Source organism: Genypterus blacodes, unplaced genomic scaffold (genome assembly GCF_046128005.1).
Source record: "Genypterus blacodes isolate CSIRO-AG114 ecotype Tasmania unplaced genomic scaffold, CSIRO-AGI_Gbla_v1 ptg000017l_1, whole genome shotgun sequence".
In the NCBI taxonomy this organism is placed as follows: domain Eukaryota; kingdom Metazoa; phylum Chordata; class Actinopteri; order Ophidiiformes; family Ophidiidae; genus Genypterus; species Genypterus blacodes.
Window position 1 is genome coordinate 5,020,884 of NW_027466831.1, and position 6,329 is coordinate 5,027,212.

Below are 6,329 nucleotides of genomic sequence, written 5' to 3' on the forward strand. Positions count from 1 at the left end.
TCAGGCTTCAGGCTGTTTTACTGTTTACATGGTAACCACACATATATGATATGTGCCACATATGAGAGAAACAAAGTATGAAATGGGTCACTTTTTCCTTGTGGTGTAAATGTAGCATTAAACAGGCAAAGGCACACACACTATATACGGAACTATATGGTAGAATGACACATTTGATGGATTTCATCACCTTTCAGAAACACGAATATGAATTTTTGCAGGTTATGTTGTGCGATTCGTTTTCTGTCCAATTCATTGATTGATTTTGTCATTTACATCAAAGTTTTATCTTCAGAGACTGTGCATATGTGAACGTCATAAAGTTGTACAACAGCCTTTTGTGATATTCTTGTGCTTTCATGTTTTTAATGGAAAGTCTAAATTTAATCTTTATACTTCCCATCACCTTGTTAATAGTACTTTACATCCTAATCTACACTTACAGTGCTGTTTACGACAATGCAAGAGCAAGTTCTCTCATTAATTGGCATGTCAGTTCAGTGTTTATGAAAAGTCTTAGCATTTTGTGTTTGGTACACCATAATAAAAAGGTCTATAGAGGAACATAACTTCATGGATGTAACAAATACATCACCTAAAGCGTGAAAGCTTGGTAACAGAAGAAGAGAAAACTATTAAACCACACTAAACCAAGCAGAGACATTCTACTTTTATAATGACGTGTGATACCATTTGCATTCCATGGTAAATTAATTTGAAATCATCATCACACCTCCTCTTTCTCATGCATTTTTTTTATGAAAATGTTTTTTCTCATGCAAAAGTTGAGTTTCCATGACGTGATGGTAAAGACTAAAGTTTTGACATCCAGTCCCAGTACACACTCACAGAAGCTGGAAACAGAAATTTCAAAATTGTGTCCCTGGTGACCAGACTGTTGTATCATCCAGTGAAAAGGTGGATGTGACAGTTTCAACAAGCTCTCAGCGCAACCCAATGTGCTGCCACAAAGCCCATGAGGCATTTGTTTATATGGGTTGCACTGAAATCGTAAAACGCAAGGCCAAATAGATGACTGAAGCCTGGATGATCCGATGACTTAATGAATAAGATAACTGGATGAGCGTAGATTAGAATCCATTCCATATAAGAGAGGTGACCAGGGGCTCACAGAGATGTCTGCAGGGTTTCATAGGAAGAGTTTCGATCACCTGAGAAGAACTAAGATCAGAAGTAGGATTGCACAAGTGAAACATGCCTTAAGCTATATTCAGACCTTGCTCGGTTGGAGTTCCCGGAGCATCCCCCCCCCCCAGATTGGTTTGTTTGGGCGTGTTTGAACACTGCAATCGTACTCGGGTTCGAACCAAATCAACTGATCCCAGACCGCCCGGAGAGAGTGGTGAAGATGTGTAAAGGCTCATAAACATTATAAATATCTAACCAAGCTGAGCTGATGCGTCTTCAGAAGTGAAATAGTTTGTGAATATTTGGTTGTTTGCATCCATCAGAGTGTATCTTTTTCTACGGAGGTGACTTGAAAATTTCAGCACATATCTTTCGATTTGTAGATGCTTGCTCAAAATGAATGTATTGTCTAAGTACCTAAATCAATGAGACAATAGCAACTAAAGCAGTTGTGCACACATGGTACTGATGCGCCATTTGGTCCAGGGCGGAGAAGGAAACTTTTTTCAGGTAAGGGTAAAATCTCACCAATCACCAAACAGTTTGCAAGCGCGCAGCGTTTGTTTACAAGTTTTGGACCCTTCTGGACCCTTGTGTCAGACATTAGCTGGAGTCACTTAAAAATTTGATTCCTTTACCTCAAAGCTCTTTTTTCGGCCAAGAATAGTTTCTATTTGAAGTTTTGTTGTTCTAAAGAATGGAATAATTACTTTGTCATTTACCTTTATATTTTATCATTTGATCGCTTTAAATAATCACCTGGTTGCTGAAATTAATGCACATCTCAAATAGTTGTTTAACACCCATTAAAATGTCCGGTTGATGTACAGACAATAGCGGCTTTGTCTTTGTTGTTGAAGTGATATTTCATTTCTTTTCTTTCACAGCCTTACAGACATCCAAACCAATTAATTTGAACAGTTGGCATCCTGTGAATAAGGAAATACAGCTGAGGATCTAATTTGCATGCAAATATAGAAAGACAGTGACGGAAACAAACTTTAATGCTTTGCATAAATATGTTGAGTTTCAGTCGCAGCGAGTGTAGATTTAATGTGTCTATATTCTGCAATGCATTTATATTGAATGGTCAGTCGCTGTCTGAGAAGTTGAACATTGATTAATCATTATCACATTCATTTTTAGCAATAACTGAAATATTGAGAGGAAATTTTGCAGATAGGAGGGATTTTGATTAGGGAAGAGTTGATTAGATTTTAAGGCATATCAATATACCGAAATGTTTTACTCTCCTGAACATTGGCAAGTGGGAAAAGTTTTTGTCGATTTCTCTAAAATGAATATACCAAACTTTAAGAAAGTTTTCAGCTATGTATATCCTAAAGTTAAATATCTGAGAAAATGGGATATATTTGTGGCCTCCCTCTACGTTAACAAATACAGCGAGAAACATGCAACTATCACCAGTGTGTAGCAGCGACGATGCTGATATAAAACTCATAACACTTATACATGTAGAGCTAGAATGATGTCTGCAATTCTACTGCTGTACAATGAGGTTTCAAGATAATGATACAAAAACGGCGGCTATAAATTGTTTAAAAATAATAATCAGTGGACTGGCAGAGATGAGAGGTAGCCTCAGAAAAAAAGCACCTTTGTTGTGATGATAGAAACTGATCTGATAACATCATTGGTTTGAATAAGACACGCCAACGCCAATTATCTCTGTCATGGTAAGTAAAAAGTGTTCACGGCAATTATATAAAAATATCAAACTGGTTTGGTTAGTTATATAATAAACCTTCCTCATGAAACTATATGAAAGAAAGATGAAAAACAGAAATGATTACAGCCACTCACGCTGTCTGAGGTGTTGCGCTTCTCTTTCTTTCTCTACTTGTGTCTGTTGTGTTGGTTTGTAAAGAAAGTACAGTGGGACCTGTGGACTACAACAAGAGTGGCGTAATTACAAACCCAATTACCGCTAAAACATTTTCTCAAAGGCAATATTTTTTTTCTGTCGGTGTTGGCAGCCCTGCAGCGCAACAAATGATTGCAGTGGAGCCGTGGCTGCGGCCCCTGCAGGCTGCTCCGCATCCACCAAACACCTGAACCCCAAACATGCCCACCTGGCATTTGACGCTGCCTTTTATAAACCCGCACACAGAGATGAGACAGACAGAGGTCCAAATCTGGGGCTGATTAAAACCATATTCTGGCCAGACGGTAAGGATACAAAACAATTCACAAATAACTTTCCTATTGATATACTTTTTAATGATGTGACAAATTAGTGCCCATGTTACATTCATTATAAAAAGGCTTGTTTGCTTCTTATCAACGCACAGTCTTTAACACCTGCCAGATCCACTCTGTGGCTTGCTCACTTTACTTTATAATGTGTAATATTTTCTACTATACAGCATAGAAGTTGTTCCTGGTGTATTGACAGAGAATACTGAAAACACGCCTTGGGGTTCCCAGAAGATTCAGAGCTCTGTGTCTACATCCAGCACATCTCACAACAGCTCAGACCTGCCTGAGGCCCCTAGCCAAAGGCTACAATTTACAGTGATTATGGGGCCCAAAGCCAGCCACAGCACTGAGTGTCATGGAAACACTGCAATCTTCAGCATCTACAACAGCAATACATTCATTATAAACCATATGACTAATAGTCGTGATTTATAAAAGTTTAAGCAGACCATACATTCATGTTTGTTTATGCTTAAATATGATCACAATACTCTCTGACAGCTAAACTGGATGTTGTGACATGAATTTTGGACAAATTGGACATTTGAGAAATTTCACACTGCAAATAAACTGCAGAGTTAGCAGAAGTTAGTCAAATGGAATAAAAGTATTAATCACAATCTGTGCCATGGCTTCATTGCTAGTGAGAGATATACATACTGTATACATACTGCAAAATCTCATCTTTGTTTTTCTCTGTGGCACTTTGCCCGTCAACCCTGAAGAACAGGTGAGAGAGGAAACCTTTAAAATGTCATAATCCACTGGGACTTTTTTATAAAGCACATTTGAAAAGTAAAAGAAAAATAGAACTAGTCAAAGATGATTTGGAAGAACAGCTTTTATAGAGGCCCTTATGGGTATCGGGCTGGTTTGCGTTCATACTCCTTGTATGATGTTAGACATACATTCAGAGATACAGTGTGAGAAATAGCTGCCTGTGCAACATAAATCCCATTTTGCAGATGACAGTGCAAATGGCTTTTTCAGGCTTTTATCAAGTGGTGCAGACTTTCTTAGATGTGTAGAACTCAAAACTGAGGAAATGTATCAGCAAAAGCACAATCCCAGCCCACAGCGAATAAGGCTTTTCCTATTCCCCCAGTGTCAGTTACATAAAAACAGGGAATAGCCCTGGCAAAGATTTCTCAAAGTCATCTTTTTTTATATTTTCACAAATCAACTATCAACAGCAGATCCTTGAGAATTTCAGTTTTACGACATATGTGGGCAATCGATTCAAAGCGTAGACACCTACTGCTGAGCATTGACATCAAAGGAGATTCAGGAAAAAGTTGTATACAGCTACACAATAGGGAAACAAAAGTTTCAGAGGAGGCAGTGGCCTCAGACATAACTCAAAGACATCGTTACCGGACTGTTCAATACTAAACTAAAAAAGACTTCTGTTCTCAGGAGACCACTGAGGCCTTCCTGGTAAGCAACACTGCAGCCTTCTCCTCTGTAGCAGGCTTCAAGGTGCAGAAGATAAGAAAAATGAAAAATGACTCTGTGGGGAAGCCGAATGTTTTTGTTCTGAAAAACCAGACACCTTTTCTCCAAAGCAACGTTTGTTTAGAGGTCTGTCTCCTTTATACACCTGACGATTCATCAAGAATGGAAGAAAATGGCATGCAATTAAATATCACATTACTTCATTTATCTTTAATATAAGAAGATTCACATTATGTCTCAATCCAATATGTAAGTCATTACATTGGCATTGAATTTGGACTCCTGCACATTATGATTTATTTAACTCAAACATCAAAGTTTAGGACTTTAGACTTTCCTGTCAGGACTTGACATTTATCTTGAACGCATAAACCTCAGGCTTACTTGTGATGGTGACAACCCTTTTTCCTCAACCCCAACCAATTTACTAAGACTTTGTTTCCCAGGAAATTTAAATGAATTTGTGTCGGTCCTCATGTACAAGCGGTACAATGAGACTTTGTGCCTGCAAATGACACAAAAGCAGCACTGCTGAAAGCCATGAAGGTCTTTTTGTAGGACCCTAGAAATATCAGAGGCGGGAATAGAGATTCTATCAAAAGGACTGATTTGATCTTATTTATCAGTACTGAGAAAACTCTGATTGATTTGTTCAAATCTATCCACAGCAGTGTTTTTTGATCTGTCGGGAGTGATAGTTCATCAATATTTCTCCGGACAGTCTGTAAAGAGACGCACAGGCAACTTTTTACTTTTGTCATTCAGCTGTGATCCTTATTTTGTTTATTTGAATATGAGCATGTGCTCGTTAAACAGAAGAACTGCAGTGTTGCAAAAAATATAGTGTCACAGCTGCTGGGTTTAGTAAATGTGTCCCGCAGAGCGACTACAACTTAACAGTAGATGTTTAACTGTAGTATATTTTAGAGTTATCACAATTCAGATTACAAAAACATAATTGTTACAATGTCTTCTTCATGGATTTGCTCACTGTTGATAACTTTGTGTTATTCCAAACTTACCCAGGACTTCCTTACTTTTCTCAAATTAATTTATGTTATTATATTCCTATTCTTGAGTTGCCCTCTAATTAACCTCATTTAATTTAACCTGCGGGCAGTGATTATCTGGTGAGTGCACCCGTTTGATAAGCTTTTTACAAAAGTATTATTGTGTTTGATGCTTCTTCTTGGGGCAATTATGCTTACAATTATGTGTTGTTCTCACAGATATTCTATGCGTCATTAGACTTGATGAATTGCATTTTGGGGTTGCAGCTCTTCTAAGAAGGAACTAGAAAATAAAGGAAATGGAAAGGATAAAAGCTTTGTTTACAAGAGGAAACAACAGGAGCATATTTCCCATCAAGCAGGAGCCTGAGCTGAAAACATACTTCCCCATTTGGAAACTGGCTTCACATAGGGTTTGGTGTTTCCAGGTCAGGTCCCTGTGTTGAGGGGAATGGAGAGCATCAGCGCTGCCATATGAGGCGTCTTCATGCTCCT